This window comes from Danio rerio, chromosome 18 (assembly GCF_049306965.1).
Source record: "Danio rerio strain Tuebingen ecotype United States chromosome 18, GRCz12tu, whole genome shotgun sequence".
Taxonomy (NCBI): Eukaryota; Metazoa; Chordata; class Actinopteri; order Cypriniformes; family Danionidae; genus Danio; species Danio rerio.
Window position 1 is genome coordinate 45,598,930 of NC_133193.1, and position 17,649 is coordinate 45,616,578.

A 17,649-nucleotide genomic window follows, 5' to 3' on the forward strand; every position below is an offset into this window, starting at 1 on the left:
TTTGCCAAGTATAGGATGCAATCCTGGATCAGCATTAATGTTGATCCTGGGATGTCAATTGTAACCCATACCTAATTGTTGTTCCAGGATCAACAAAGATGTTACTATCTCGTGTCCTACTTGGTGAAATCACACTAACCTTCTTGTTAGATTCAAAAACTATTTGTTTCGGTTTGATATTAAGGGTGCTGTTGTAGAATGATCTACTAAATGGCAGCTTCACTGATCACAACTAAGCAGGCCACGTACAGGCAAGGGTAAGGGACCAAAACAAACAAACAAACAAACAAACAAACAAACAAACAAACAAACAAATAAATAAATAAATAAAGTGTTTTAAAGGTACTTTACAAGGATGAACAGGTAAATGATCCAAGTTAAACAAGAAAATATATGTAATATACCAGTCAGGCAGCAGTAGAGTAGTATTTCACTGGTATTGTTCTAGTTGTTGGGTGTGATTTTGCCAAGTAGGATACTGTAACCCCAATTTTACCATAAACTGTAAGCATATCCTTTAAATCTGACTGGCTAAATGGAATGTTGCTTCAGGACCAACATACTTTGGACCCAAGAACATGAACTACTTGGTGAAATCACACTAACTAGTTCTAGTTAGGGTGGGTGTGATTTGCCAATAAGGAGGTAATTCTGGATTAAGATATATGTTGAGCCAGGAACATCATCTGTGTTTAAAAAATGTAACCCATACCTAATTGTTGACCCAGGATCAACATAGATGTTACGACCTCATGTCCTACTTGGTGAAATCCCACTAACCTTCTAGTTAGATTCAAAAACTATTTGTTTCGGTTTGATATTAAGGGTGCTGTTGAAGAATGATTTAATAAATGACAGCTTCACTTATCACAACTAAGCAGGCCATGTACAGGCAATGTATAGGGACCAAAACAAACAAATAAATAAATAAACAAATAAATAAATAAATAAAGTGTGTTAAAGGTACTTTACAAGGATGAACAGGCAAATGATCCAAGTTAAACAAGAAAATATATTCAATATACCAGTCAGGCAGCAGAAGGGTAGCATTTCACTGGTATCGTTCTAGTTGGTGGGTGTGATATTGCCAAGTAGGATACTGTAACCCCAAACTTAACATACACTGTAAACATATCATTTAAATCTGACTGGCTAATTGGAATGTTTTTTTCACGACCAGCATACTTCCAAGAACATGACCTACTTGGTGAAATCACACTAACTAGTTCTAGTTAGGGTGGGTGTGATTTGCCAAATAGGACGCAATTCTGGATTAAGATATATGTTGTGCCTGGAACATCATCTGTGTTCAAAAATGTAATCCACACCTAATTGTTGGTCCAGGATCAACAAAGATGTTACTATCTCATTTCCTACTTGGTGAAGTCACACTAACCTTTTAGTTTGATTTGAAAACTATTTGTCTGATCACAACAAAGCAGGCCAGATATGGACAATGGGAAGAAACCAAAACACCTAAAAAAAACTTGGGACAACCCAGGCTCAGTCGAAGGGATAAGTTCACCTCTGGCCAAATGGATAAGAGGCATAGCTGCAGTCTGGAAAGCCGTGGATGATGTCTTTAGCGTCCATCGTGGTAAAGGTGCGGCTCTAATGTGAGGGTTCAAGGTGGCCGAGAGGATCTCAAGGGAGCTTGACTCATTGATGTTCTCTTTGACCCTGTGGGGCTGTGCTGAGTTTGTCTTCTGTGCAGGTCAACCACCTTGGCTGGAAACAAAACAGGTCCAAGTGGCTACAAGAACCTTAGGACAACGGAAAGTAGACAAATTAACATTAGTGTTGTAGATGCCATTCTTCTTGCAATGTCATTTTTGGAAGTGTTCCGGGTCCTGGTTTCCCTAATTAATGCACCCTAACAATATCTTGAGGGATTTTAAGTAAACAAATATTATTTGAATATATTTTATAAGAATGCTTGCTGTGTATCTGCAATTATTTCTAATTTCATGTGAGAAATTGTTAAAAATTTGCCTAAGTAACAACAAATACCATGATAAAAGACACTATTCACTATTTAGTGTTCTGTTCTTTCTTTCTAATTTCTATATTCATTTAATTTTTAGCACATTTTCTAAACTATTTTATTGCCATGCAAAATATGTTGAAATCAAAATGTATTCTTGTTCCTGACCTTGACCTTAAAGACTGACTGTGCATTAATGAATCTTAAAGATTTGCACCACGGTGGCTCAGTGGTTAGCACTGTGGCCTCACAGCAAGAAGGTCACTAGATTGAGTCCTGGCCAGACCAGTTAAAATGTCTGTGTGTAGTTTGCATGTTTTCCATGTCTTTGGGTTTCCTCTGGGTGCTCCAATTTCCTCCACAGTCCAAAGACATGCGGTACAAGTGAATTAAATAACATTAAATTAGACCTAGTATATGCGTGTGTGCGTGTGTGCGTGTGTGCAAATGTGAGAGTGTATGGGTGCTTTCCAGTACTGGTTTGTGGCTGGAAGGGCATCCACTGTGTAATACATATGACGGAATAGTCAGTGGTTTATTCTGCTGTGGTGACCCCTGATGAATAAAAGACTACGACGAAGGAAAACGAACGAACGAACGAACGAACGAACGAACGAACGAACGAACGAACGAACGAACGAACGAACGAACGAACGAACGAACGAACGAACGAACGAACGAACGAACGAACGAACGAACGAACGAACGAACGAACGAACGAACGAACGAACGAACGAACGAACGAACGAACGAACGAACGAACAAACAAACAAACAAACAAACAAACAAACAAACAAACAAACAAACAAACAAACAAACAAACAAACAAACAAACAAACAAACAAACAAACGATTGATTAACCAAATTTTTTATTTAAATGTTGCTTCCCACCAAAACCTATATACCAGAATTCTTGGAACATGCCTCATGAGAACATACAAGGGGTCAGAGATTATGCGGATTGCATTACATACAGTAAGTACCTCAGCTGTAAGAAGAAAGAAAGAAAGAAAGAAAGAAAGAAAGAAACTCCTCTGCAGCAGTCCTGCAGTCAGACTATATATTTTGATTTGGCATTGACACAACAGCTCAAGACCCACATTGCAGCAATGACTTTTAAATATATAAGTTTCTTTGAGAGAAATATTTTAGATATCAAGAAACTCTTTCAAAGTTTCTACAGTTACAGCTGCATGTTGCATCCAAGTCAAAGCTGCCATCTGTTTAGACACTACCTTTAAAGATGTCAAAATACAAAGGCACCAGGCCTAACACCTGCTATCTCTGACACCACTTTTTGTTTAAAAAGAACCTGTCAATTTTCAAGTTTCCCGTGTACCTGCTGTGCCTTCTCACATTTCACCCCGCTCCACCTCCTTTAGTTCTCACTTTTGTATGTGCATTCATCAGCATCCACATCAGCACCAGCCAGCCCTGGAAATCAGCATTATAGTGCATCAACAAGACACAAATTGTTTCCTAAAATCTCGGCTGCAGTAAAACTGCAATAAAGCCATACAGCCCTTTGAAGGAGGTCATTAAAATTTGACAGAATGAAAAATCCCTTCGGAAAAATGCTGCTGTGAACTTGGTGTAGATAAAATACTACCATTAAATTATTAAAAACCATTTGTGACAGGGAGGCTAGGTGCTAGTCAGTGTGACAGTCATTAACCATGACACGATCAATCATCTCATCACCTTAAGCAAAAAAAAACAAACAAAAAAAACGTGAGACTTACACTCACTGGCCACTTTATAAGGTACACCTTACTAGTACCAAGCTAGACCCCCTTTTGCCTTCAGAACTGGCTTAATACTTAATACTGGCATAGATTCGACAATATTTCCTTTTCCACCACATCCCAAATGTGCTCTATTGGTTTGAGTTCTGGTGACTGTGGAGGCCATTTGAGTACAGTGAACTCATTGTCATGTTCAAGAAACCAGTTTAGGATGATTCGCGCTTGGCTCGTTATCCTGCTGGAAGTAGCAATCAGAAGATTGATACACTATGGTTATAATAGGATGGGCATGGTCAGCAACAATACTCAGGTAGGCTGTGGCGTTGACAGAATGCTCAAAGGGTACTAATGGGCCCAAAGTGTGCCAAAAAATGATCCCCCACACCATTACACCACAACCTGCCAAATTACCTTACCATTGGAATGTTGCAGCAGAAATCGAAACTCATCAGACCAGGCAACATTTTTCCAATCTTCTATTGTCCAATTTTGGTGAGCCTGTGTGAATTGTAGCCTCAGTTTGGTGTTCTTAGCTGACAGGAGTAGCACCTGGTGTGGTCTTCTGCTAAAGCAGCCCATCCGCCTCAAGATTCAACGTTCAGAGATGCTCTTCTGCATACCTCAGTTGTAACGAGTGGTTATTTGAGATACTGTTGTCTTTCTATCAGCTGGAACCAGTCTGGCCATTCTCGTCTGACCTCTGGCATCAACTAGTCATTTGCGCCACTCACTGGATATTTTCTCTTTTTCGAACCATTCTCTGTAAACCCTAGAGATGATTGCGCGTGCAAATCCCAAGAAATCAGCAGTTTCTGAAATGCTCAGACCAGCCAGTCTAGCACCAACAACCATGTTACGTTCAAAGTCACTTAAATCACCTTTCTTCCCCATTCTGATGATTGGTTTAAACAGCAGCAGATCGTCTTAATCATGTCTACATGCAAAAATACATTGAATTGCTGCCATGTGATTGGTTGATTAGAAATTCGCATTAACAAGCAATTGGACAGGTGTACCTAATAAAGTGGCCGGTGAGTGTAATTGCAAGGGCTTACAGACTAAAAGGTAAAACAATGAATGTATGTGACACAAATGTGCACGGTGACCCCCAACAGACTGGCCGTCATCAGTTCTGCTAACAAGACTTAATACCTCAGTCATTAGCATGTGATTATGAACGATACAACAACGCTAATGGAAATAAATTAACAAGCAAATAAAATTAGTGGCCGATAATGACAAGAGGCCTCTTGAGTGAATGTAGTCTATGAGCCATGGCCTGGGTAATGACTCTGGGCAGATCTTACAAGTAGCAGCCTTTGCAAGAATGTCTTTTTTATTGTTTGAAAGGGACAGCTCTTTCTCTGAGTGGAGAGATTTATTATGTTGCACGCTGCCTCCAAAAGTTATTTTCTAGTACATTATTTAACATCGCCATCCCTACCTCGTGTTCATTTAATTGGCACGCCAGAAGACGATGTTATCTGAATATATCGATTACCGAGCTGCAATATTTTAATTTGTGCTGCTCTTGGTAGATTGTGTTGGTCATTATGGAAATGAGCTGCTGTGTCTGTGTTCTTTAATTTGTGCATTGTCAGTAGATCACCCAAAGAACTTTCTTTTCCCATTGGTACATATACGTGAATGTGGTGTCAATTGCCCCTTTTAGTAAATCTGGCCCTAACTGTCTACATACTATTTAGTGCATTCGATGGACTTGTGTGTGTTAGACCTTGTAGACTTGTATATGTTGTGGTTATGTGTGGACTTCCAGCTATTGTGCGATGGCTCAGTGCACATGGACACAGTGATGAATGAGAGATATGCATTGTGGGAGGCTATAAATCAATATCGCCTCCTCTCCCTTTTTCTTTCCCTGTCTTGTTCGAGGAGAACAGTCAGATGAGAGTCTCACGGCTAAACGGACACTAGAGGACCAACCCTCACACAACTAAACCTACATTTCCTGCTTCTTCTCTCTATTAGTCTAACATACTCAAGTACGCCAACACATTTTTACATAGTGCGCGGACAACTTCTGAAGTGAGAAGTTTCTTCTGTGCCTTAGGATGTTTTAATAATGTAACTTCATGGTCCATTATATGTTTACAAAGGTTACCAATCAATACCAATTCTATTTTTAACTCATCAACATTATTTTAGTGACAGTTCAAATGAATGTGATGTATTCCAGTCAAAAGTAAACCCTCTGGGAAGCTAGGAAAGTATTCAGCATGGGAAAATAGAGATGCTTTCCAGGACACTAAAGTCCATGTCCATAAAGGTCTTGTAAAGTGCTTTGAAATGTCAGTTTTGGTTCGATGTTTGACGTAATCTCAACTGAAAAAGGAAGACGAGGAAATTAAGTAGCACCCTTTTCCAATAGCCAATAGCCTTTTCTCAGGCTAATCAGGCTCATGACAGCCACAGTCTATAAGAGCAATACTGACTTGCAAGTCTGACTTGCAGTTTCTGCGTTTCTATGTAATACAAATGGGTTGGATACGATTTTTAGACATGATTCATTCTAGGCTGAAGCAGACTGTACCTGCATGGTAATTCACTTGACATTAACATGAAAGCAGACTTCATTTGTCCCAAGAAAATCATATTTAGATGGTTTATATCCTTATTTAATACTTTTTTTTACCAAATAAAAAGACACTATGTACAAGATTTCATTTTCAATCTGCTTGTGTCCTGTATGCTGAGTTTGGCCCAATTCCAATTTATTTATTTATTTTATTTACATCGTGGCCATATTCATCTATTTAAACACATGATAACATTAACATCATACCAAACAATGTAAAAAGCTAACTCCCAGCCATTAGACTTTTCTAACAGGGTACTCAAATGTCATCGAGTGTCAGATGTGATATTGAGTAATGTATGTTGAGGGACAGCTATACAGGGGTTATTATTAGGCATTACAGTTAGCAAAATTTGGTGTTTTTGTTTTAGTGTTTTTTTTATTTTATTATTTTTTTTAGCACAACGGTGAAACACAAATGCCATTATGAATGTGTTAAAACATATGCTTGTTTGTTGTAAAACTTTGTAAAAATGACAAAAAAAAAAAAAAAAAAAAGTAATTCATGCATCTCCTGACACCTGACGTTTAATTTTGTACCTCTTGGTTTCAAGTGTGATCCTGAAAAACATCAGTTTTAAGAGTTATCTAACCTTTCCCTTAGCCCTATGCCTTCAAGCTAAAGAGAATCAGGATACCTCTACCCCTCGTTTTGTGCGTTCACATAAAGGGTTAGGGGTGTCCAAATTCTCTTTAGCTCGAAGGCGTAGAACTAAGGGGAAGGGCTAAATACACCTGGAAACAGAGATTTTTTTTAGGACCACACTCCTGAAAGGGGAAGGTATGGTAAGGTAAGATAAGGTAAGGGGAAGGGGAGGATATTCTTAAAATTTGTTGTACCCCTTGACTTTGAGTGTGGTTCTGAAAAACTTTGGTTTCAAGACTTATCTAGCCTTTCCCTTAGCCCTATGCCTTTAAGTTAAAGAGAATTAGGACACCCCTACCCCTCATTTTGTGCGTTCAAATGAAGGGGTAGGGGTGCCCCAATTCTCTTTAGCTTGAAGGCGTAGGACTAAGTGGAAGGGCTAGATACCCCTGTAAACAGACATTTTTTAGGACCACACTTCCGGAATGGGGAGGTAATCTGGGAATTTTTGTACCCCTAGATTTCGAGTGTGGTCCTGAAAAATCTTGATTTCAAGGGTTATCTAGCCTTTCCCTTAGCCCTACGGCTTCAAGCTAAAGAGAATTGGGACACACCTTCCCCTTGTTTTGTGCGCTCACGTGAAGGGGTAGGGGTGTTCCAGTTCTCTTTAGCTCGAAGGTGTAGGGCTAAGGGGAAGGGCTAGGTACCCCTGGAAACTGAGATTTTTCAGGACCAAACTCCTGAAAGGGGAAGGGAAGGTAAGGGGAAGGGATAAGGAGTAGAATTGGGATCGGGCCTTTGTATGTGTGTGTGTGTGCACATGGCTTGCTGTAGAGAGAAGCTGCACACATGTCAAAGAGTCAAATAAGGAGTTCAGATCAACAATTTAACTAATGTTTATTATTATTATTATTATTATTATTATTATTATTATTATTATTATTATTTTCTTGAAGAAGGATGTACCAAATACCAGAGCGCATTTGACTGGTCAGAAGATGAAAAACTGAAGTATGAGTTGACTGGAAGTGTCAAATCTAAAGATTCAAATGTTTATATCTTGTGAATGCACATTTTGTGACTGCTTTGGAACACACTATCTGCTAGATGAACATACTGATGCTAACATTAAAAAAAAAAAAAAAATGTTTCACATTACTCTAAGAATCTGTTGTATATGAGTATCTTCAGATACGAGGAGTAAAATTTATGTTCAGCTCTTACTAGCTAGTCTGCACTCACTCCACTTCCCATCCGGGTCTTGCGTGTTTCAAACAAGCGTTCTTGACACAGAATTCATAACCTTTAACAAGGGCACTAAGAGCCACAGAAAAAAGGCCACTCTAAAGGCTTCTGATGTCAGTCACTAGTGTGTCTCCCGAGGCCAAGGGAGTGAGGTTTACTTGTACAGCTCGAACTAGCTAGCCTCCATTACACTCACTTGCCTAAGCCTTTCTCCCCTCAGGGTTGCACAACCATGTTCCAGTTCTTGTAATGATCTAAGTTGGATTTGAACCAGTGTCTTCAGAATGGGATGCAGACCTGCTAATAAGGATGCTAAAGACTGCAGTAAACTCTAGTGTGCCTCTTGAGATCAGGTGAATGAGGTTTAGGCGCAGATCAAACCATCTGTTGCTACAGTAATGCACCTCTTTAGATTAAGAGTGTAAGACTGACCACAGCACTTACTGGCTAGCCTTCTATGCACTCTACATGTTACATGTGAGGTGAGAATTATCAGCCTAACACATTTGTAGAAAACTGCCACTGTACTTATGCAGCCTGGATGGTTAGAAGTGTTATTTTTAACAAATGCCTTACTTTATATACCCTAGCTATCAAGACTTGTATGCCTTAGTATGTATATATATATATATATATATATATATATATATATATATATATATATATATATATATATATATATATATATATCACCGGCCACTTTATTGGGTACACCTTACTAGTGCTGAGTTGGACCCTCTTTTGTCTTCAGAACTACGTTAATCCTTCATGGCTTAGATTCAACAAGATACTAAGCCTCAAACGAAATCGAGACAAGAAATCAGGACTCATCAGACTAGGACACTTTTTTTCTAATCTTCTATTGTACAATTTTGGTGAGCCTGTGCAATTTGTAGCCTCAGTTTCCTGTTCTTAGCTTACAGGAGTGGCACCTGGTGTGGTCTTCTGCTACAGCAGCCCATCCGCTTCAAGATTCAACGTTCAGAGATGCTCTTCTGCATACCTCAGTTTTAACAAGTGGTTATTTGAGATACTGTTGTCTTTCTATCAGCTGGAACCAATCTGGCCATTCTCGTCTGACCTCTGGCATCAACTAGTCATTTGCGCCGCTCACTTGATATTTTCTCTTTTTCGAAGCATTCTCTGTAAACCCTAGAGATGATTGCGTGTGCAAATCCCAAGAGATCAGCAGTTTCTGAAATGCTCAGACCAGCCCGTCTGGCACCAACAACCATGTCACGTTCAAAGTCACTTAAATCACCTTCCTTCCCCATTCTGATGTTCGGTTTGAACAGCAGCAGATCATCTTGATCATGTCTACACACCTAAATGCATTGAATTGCTGCCATGTGATTGGCGTATTAGAAATTCGCATTACCAAGCAATGGACAGGTGTACCTAATAAAGTGGCCGGTGATTGGTTATTAGTTACTGTTGCCTTTCTATCAGCTTAAACTAGTCTGTTCATTCTCCTCTGACCTTTGGCATCAAACAGGCATTTGTGCCCAAAGAACTGCCACTCGCTGGATATTTTCTCTTTTTCAGACCATTTTCTGCAAACCCAAGAGCTGGTTGTGCTTAAAAATCTCTTTAGATCAGCAGTTTCTGAAATACTTAGACCAGCCCGTCTGGCACCACCAAATATGCCACATGCAAATTCACTTAAATCACCTTTCTTCCCATTCTGATGCTTGATTTGAACTAAAGCAGATCGACTTGACCATGTCTACTTGCCTAAATTCATTGAGTTGCTCCCATATGACTGGCTGATTAGAATTATATATATAGCAGTGCCATTTGTAAACATATATTAGACCCTTTTTAAGCATAATGTGACAACCCCAATTGTCAATTGATATGTTGCTCTGTTTTGTCTAATTATGGTATGGTTGGTTACCTAGCAACTAGTGGTTCATTTTACGGTATTTATACTGGCATCAGCACCCCTGCTTTGTGACTCACAACACCAACAATCATTACTCAATGCATCAGTTTTATTCTATTGATGTCTATTTTCAAAAGAAGAACATATTTCTCGTGCAATGAGTACAATCAAAAGTGTTTTGTGAACATGCATTTCAACTGCCAACAGGGGGTGAATACTGACATTTGCACATTGAGGATTCAGACAGTTACTTGATCTACATATTTTTTTCCCTCTACAAGCAAACGAACCTGGTCGGAGAGGGTGGGGGGTACTTTCACTGAGAACTCCACTTCTAAATACATCAGTCAGACAGCATGAATGATTCATTTAATGGTTTGAACCTCATTTCTTCCCACCGTGTTGTCTGTTGACCTGCTAGCTGAACCACTTTGTCTTGGTCTCCATTTCCTGAGAGAATATTGGCATTTTAAATGCACTAATCACACAGGAGTTGTGTGCATGGCAGCTGTGAATAGTACAGATTCTTGCACATTATCATCAGGACACCCGTAACCCAACTATTTGATGAAAAACACTCTTCTTATCTTGATCTGGAAGTTTTGACCTTTCCCTCCCTCAGCTGTTCAGTGTGTTGGCTGTGTCTATAAAAATACAGTCAGTCTCAAATATATATTATATTAAAATATTCATATTAAAATGTTTTATGTCAATAACTAAGCTTAGGATAATGACTTTACTTCATCTAATATGCTCTAATTCCATTTAAGACCTGCTATATATATATATATATATATATATATATATATATATATATATATATATATATATATATATATATATATAAATATATATATATATATATATATATATATATATATATATATATATATATATATATATATATATATATATAAATATATATATATATATATATATATATATATATATATATATATATATATATATATATATATATATATATATATATATATATATATATATATATATATATATATATATATATATATATATTTATATTGGTGCCAGACAGGCTGGACTGAGTATTTCAGAAACTGCTGATCTACTGGGATTTTCACTCACAACCATCTCTAGGGTTTACTCTGTGCCAGTGAGCATCATTTCTGTGGGCGCAAATACCTTTTTGATGTCAGAGGGAATGGCCAGATTGATTGCAGCTCATAGAAAGACAACAGTAACTCAAATAACCCCTTGTTACAACTGAAGTATGCAGAAGTGCATCTCTGATTGCACAACATGTCGAACCTTGAGGCAGGTTGGCCACAGCAACAGAGGATCACACCGGGTGCCACTCCTGTCAGCTAAGAACAGGAAACTGAGGCTACAGTTCGCATGAAAATTGATTAGAAGATTCAAGAATAAAAAAACGTTGCCTGGTCTGTTGAGTCTCGATTTGTGCTGCAACATTGGGAAGGTAGGGGTCAGAATTTGGAGTTAAAAACATAAATGCATGAAAGCATCAATGGTTCAGGCTGCTGGTGGTGGTGTAATAGTGTGTGAGATATTTTCCTGGCACCCTTTGGTCCCATTAGTACCAATTGAGCATAATGTCATTGCCACAGCCTACCTGAGTATTGTTGCTGACCATGTCCATCCCTTTATGACCACAGTGTATCCATGTTTTGATGGCTACTTTCAGCAGGACAACATGCCATGTCATAAACCACGAATCATCTTACACTGGTTACTTGAACATGAAAATGAATTCACTGTACTCAAATGGGATGTGGTGGAACGGGAGATTTGTGGCTGACAAATCTGCAGCACTTGCATGATGCTATTATGTCAATATGGACCTGATTCTCTGAGGAATTGTCCAGTACCATGGAGGATTAAAGCAGTTCTGAAGGTGTACCTAATATAGTGGCCGGTGACCATATATATATATATATATATATATATATATATATATATATATATATATATATATATATACAATTTTATGTCATATTATCATTACCATGAAGCTATTTAGTTAATATCACACATAAAATATGAGATGTAGTAGTATAATATTATATTCCTCAAAGTCAATTTTACAAATGAAAATCAAGCATTTGCTAAATTAATAAATCTGGTGATGATAATAAACTATGTTGCCTAAACCAATTTATGCAAATCTGAACCTGCAATGGATTTATGGTTTATAAATGTATCATACACTTCACATTATTAAGTGTGCAATTCCAAATAAAACCTTTAAAAGCATAACTACAGCTCCTTGAGCTCTTTTAATATTCTCCAGCTTTCAATTGCATCAAATAACAAGGAATGATGTATTTATGAAGGATCCCCTATGGAGCAAAAAATCTGTGCCTCTCGGTGCCTTTGTTTCAGTCTGATCTGATCTCTGCCCACTGATTTGCAGGTTAAATCCCTTGCGGCCTGGTTGCAGCCAGCTTGAAAAGTGTCCTAAGTGCTGCCACATGCTTCTCTGGTCAGCGGCTCTAATTTATCCTGACAGCATGTACAAGCTCAGACTGAACCTTAGATAAAGTCCACAGAACCCAAGGAACAACTTTAATTGAAGGAGATGACATGGTCACTTTCCACCGGCTTGTCGCTCGGTCGCGAAATCGAGGCCATTTATCAAAAACTGTTTACATGGATAAACTCTCACCTGGACAGGGAGAGCTGCAGAGCTGTGATTGTGTGTCCTGATACGTCCCAAAGCGAAACGAAATTCAACTCCTTGTGGAATTTCTGGCTTGTTGGATAAGCGATGTTTGCGATGTTTCCTGTTTTAAATGAGAAGCCCTGTGAAAAAGGAGAAAAAAAAAAAAAACTTTCACAGCAACAGCATATCGTTAAGCACCTTTATAAATGGAAGCAAAAGCAGGTGCATTTTAGTAACCGAAAGGGATAATTATCCGTTTTCATCACCATGTGCAAACAGAAGCTAGCATGAAGATTGCAGTGAAAGACCCGTCTTTTTCACAGCCGTAGTCACCTGTTTGTCTGATTGTAGCTATTATGAGTGCAGTCTGCTGTTCAAATTTGATTTCTCATCACCTGCAGTGCAGGGGCGGCTTGTCGGCTATGCATTAGTCCCATCAGGAGCGGCCTTATCGCAGAGCTGTGGGCATTCTGTGAAAAGGGTGATATGGCAGCCCATGGGACCCATACAATGTGGTGTGGAAAATCATCTGTGTGACATCCCTGAGGGGGGGCTGTATTTACCACGCCTGCTGGGCAGAAACAAATTGCAAACTTTTTTTTTCTTAAGGCTCCCAACTGACTTTACTGCCGTGCCAGCGATGCCGGAGAAAATGAAATGGGTACAGAAGAACGCTGAGTATCTTCAATGCCGCAGGTGCTCGCAAAAACCGCACAGGTGGTGTGAACACCTGGATTCCATCGCTCGCTCTACTCCAAGCTGAAGGAGGAGGCGTTTGAGTAGGCATGTAATCACAGTCGTGATGTGAAGCTCTGTAGCATCCGGCGAGCAGCGCGGTCTTGCTGCATATTGACCTACCTCCAATTGCGTTCCACTACAAAGGATGATGAACCATCTTCTGACCTCAAAACGGAGGAAGTCACTCGCTTTGAAGTCGACTGATCTATTCTCTCTTTGTTCTTTGCCTTGGGGTTCTACATTGCTATGGGTATTGCACCCTACAATAAGGCAACCGTTTGAACTAAATGACGGATTGTATTACATTTAAAAGTGAACGTGTACTACTAGGGTCAATGACAAACAAGGGTGTCCAAAATGATGAAAATGATTAATCTGTTAGCAAAAAAGTTCTGCTCATCACCAAGGGTGATAATAGTAATTTGAGAACAATAGACAGAACTACAGTGATAATGGTACAGATAAATAGCTTTATGAATTATCTTAACAGCCAGACAAATCCCATTCCATTTTAAAAAGATGACTTAGTTCTTGTAAGTGCTATACAATACAGTCAGTGCTAGGTAAGTTGCTTCAGAAATATGACTAATTACATAATTAACATTTTATTTAAATTGCTTTTATAATTACTTTTTCAGAAAAGTAATTAAGATTTATTAGCCAGCATCAGGATGCGGATGCACTGGGGTGCTGCTTTTTAACCCTCAAGCAGTCATTGTAGCCAGTTGTTTTTCAATGGGAAGCTTGTGCAGAAGGTATTAGCTAAATTTGTGAAATTTCTACAGAACACACTTGGATATGGAGTACATACTCATTCATTGCTGTACGTCAAGGTTTATTTTGAAAGGCAAGACTCCTCAGAACACCATCGCATAGAACACATTTAGTCTAACGAGACAATAGCATGGCATTATGGATGGTTGTTTGTTCGTTTATGTCACTGTATCTGCCCGAGACCTGTTGTTTACATTGTTTACTGAGTTACTTTTAGGGCTGCTCAATTATAGCAAATTATGTTTAACAGAGCAAGGAATTTTTCACAGAATTTCCTATAATATATGTATTTTTTTCATCTGTAGAAAAGCTTCTTTGTTTTATTTTGGCTAGAATAAAAGTAGGTCTTAAAACCTATTTTAAGGTTTATATTATTAGCCCTCTTAAGCAATATTTATATTTTTGATTGTCTGCAGAAGAAACTACTGTTATACAATGACGCCTAATTAAGCTTTAATGTGAATGCTTGTATTTAGAAAAATATCTAGTGAAATATTATGTGCTGTCATCATGGCAAAGATAGAATAAATCAATTATTAGAAATGAGTTATTAAAACTAGTATGTTTAGAAATGTGTCGGAAAAAAAAAATCTTCTTTCCATTAAACAGAAATTGGGGGAAAGGGTCGCTAATAATTCAGGAGGGCTGATAATTCTGACTTTAACTGTATATACAGTTATTTTCCTTCCAGTAAATAAGGAAAGGTAAATAAATACAAAAGAATGAAAATCTAAAACAAACTGTGCTTTAAGCATCTTCACTGTAAGAATAAAAAAAAAAAAAAAAACTTCAGCTACAGCAGTCCTTCAGTCAAGAGCAATAAGTGATTTTCTTCTTTTGTTGTTTGATTAATGATAAAAACAGTTGGCAGCAAGATTATTGTGTGCTGTCACTTTAAGAGCAGCGTGGTTCTGATTTATGGTTTCTCTTTCACATGTCTTTTGATTTTCAACTTGTTTGTTTATAACACAAATAAGGGTTAATATGAATAATCAGTAAACCCCGCGTTTTGACACATATGTGACCATTAAAGTGCTTTCATTAAAATTTACATCTGTGTGCTCTGCTCGTCTCTAAGGCTGAGCGCACACACAGAGCAGCATGTGGTCCTATTTGGGTTTTTAAAAACATGATGGATTTCAATATACATTAATATATGATGCGCATCCTGTGCAGCATATGTTACATTACAGTGCATGCTTTTAGTCATTAGCTATGTTTCCATCCACCTATTTTTATGCGCATTTTGCTTATGCGCATAAAAAAATGGCTGATGGAAACGTTATGATGCGCATACATTTTGAAAATGCGCATAATAAACTTACGTGCATAACTGAGTAGGATAAATGCTTTAATCGAGAGGAAAAGATGCGCATAAACTACGATGGAAACACTTTAGCGGCACTAATTTAAGTTTGCGCATTAAAAAGGTCATGTGATTCTGTGATAAGAGATCATGTGATGATGGGAAATGGACAAACCAGCAGGCTGAGCACACTGTAAACCAACTAAACTGTTGTTTTGGCCATTCTAAAATGCCTTACTGTTTAAATGTTAGTGTTATTATATTAATTATGACCTCCTGATTCAAGAGCGTCTGTGCTCCGCGTCTGACACCTTCAAATGCCACCGTGCGTTCGCATCGTGTCAGGATTGCCTTCTATTGCACAAGCCATTTATTAGATGAAGAAAAGATTGACACAGCTTCTCCCACTGAAGCAAATTCAGTTTTTATTGTTAATATTTGGTGCCAGTTAATCAGCAAGTGATGATTTTGTTCGATTTGATTCATTGGATGGAAACGCTGCTTTATTTGCATGTCTTTTATGCGATAATCCAGTTTTGCGCATAAAGTTCATTTGCATTTTTGGATGGAAACATAGCTATTTTCACGTGAAACTGAACTTTGCAGAGCAACAAGTGTGTACAACTGGAAAGGGGTGGTATATAATGCAATAATCGTTTTATCTTGATTAATGTTTTTTCGTAGTCGTTAGAAGCTAAAATTGTATTTTTAATTAAATGCTCAGCCCTAGTTACGTTTGCACGGAAATGGCGCCTTTGCAGTAAAAAGCAAGATGATGTTAAAGCTTACAGCATTACAAATAAAATAAGACCACAAACTGAATAAAAAGTCAAAGGGATAGTTACTAAAATCTAAACAAAGCAGCCAAGTGTTTTCACATTCTGTATATGAATCACTTTTAGCCAGTAGCTCACTTTCTAGTTTATCTGATTTAGCCAATGGGTGCAAGCTGTTTTGAAATATGGTGACGTTTATTCATCCGTTGGATGCGTTGTTGTTTTATTGCTCTTTGTGCACAGTCACTGGCTCAGTGCCCTGTCGATCATTACGTGACGTGACGCACCTGGCCTGTACAGCTTTATGCTAACAGTTCAAGCTAACGGCAGAACGACTGGTTTACTTGATTCGATACTACAGAAAATCCCTACAAATCTGAATTAATAGACAATAAAATTAAACTATTTCATTCTTAAATATAGGTTAAACATTATATGTTTCAAATCACAAAAACATTCATTAATTTTCTTTTCAGCTTAGTCCCATCATCAATCTGGGGTCACCACAGCAGAATGATTGCCAACCTATCCAGCATATGTTTTACGCAGCGAATGCTCTTCCATACACTATGGATAATTCAGCCAACCCAATTCATGTGTACCGCATGTTTTTGGACTGTGGGGGAAACCGGAGCACCAGGGAGAACATGCAAACTCCACACAAAAACACCAACTGACCCAGTCAAGGCTTGAACCAGTGACCTTCTTGTTGTGAGATGACAGCACTACCTACTGTGCCACCCCGTCCCCCTTTCAAAGTAATCCTAATAAATACCTGCAACCTAATAATATTGCAAACTTTATTGAGACAACAGCCGAAACATATTTTCCTCACAGACAGCAAGAGTCTTGAATCAGCACTTCAGGCATCAAAAATCCATATTCTCCCTGACGTAACTAAGACATGAGTGTCAATTCATATGAACCCTCATCAATTAATCTGTAGCGACTGCAGTCTGTCATCCGAGAGGGTTTATGCTAGATTCCACTCCCAAGGGTGTTCGAGTAACCTCTTCAACCTTTGCGAAGGACTAAATAAGTCACTGGCAGACCCAGCATGAAGACGGAGGTAAATTAGGTTTTGGGACAAGGGTACGAGGCAGATTTCATTAGAATCCCAGAGGTAACCCGATACACCTGTTCCTGCCGCACAACAGGAGACGTCGGAAACACGGCCACAAGATTAATCAAGATTGACAAGCGGCGTCTCGGCCAAGGTGATGATTCCTCAAGCCGCAGACTCCTGACATGCCTAATCTATATTGAGCCAATGAGATTTATGACAGGGAATCCTGGGATAAAGCAGCATCGAGCTGAGCAAAAGGTGCGATCATTATGTCTCACACTGAGGCCT

General features: G+C 38.5%; 1 long non-coding RNA gene across 1 annotated transcript in view; it reads right to left on the bottom strand.

Moving 5' to 3' along the window:
• Positions 1 to 372: 372 nt before the first annotated feature.
• Positions 373 to 17,649, bottom strand: part of LOC141378774 (uncharacterized) — a 90,271-nt gene continuing 72,994 nt past the window's right edge. Inside the window, exons 2-3 of the long non-coding RNA XR_012394109.1 lie at positions 12,705 to 12,841; positions 373 to 1,763 (exon numbers count right to left, since the gene is read on the bottom strand). This is a non-coding gene — a long non-coding RNA (uncharacterized lncRNA). The remainder of the gene's footprint in view (positions 1,764 to 12,704; positions 12,842 to 17,649) is intronic.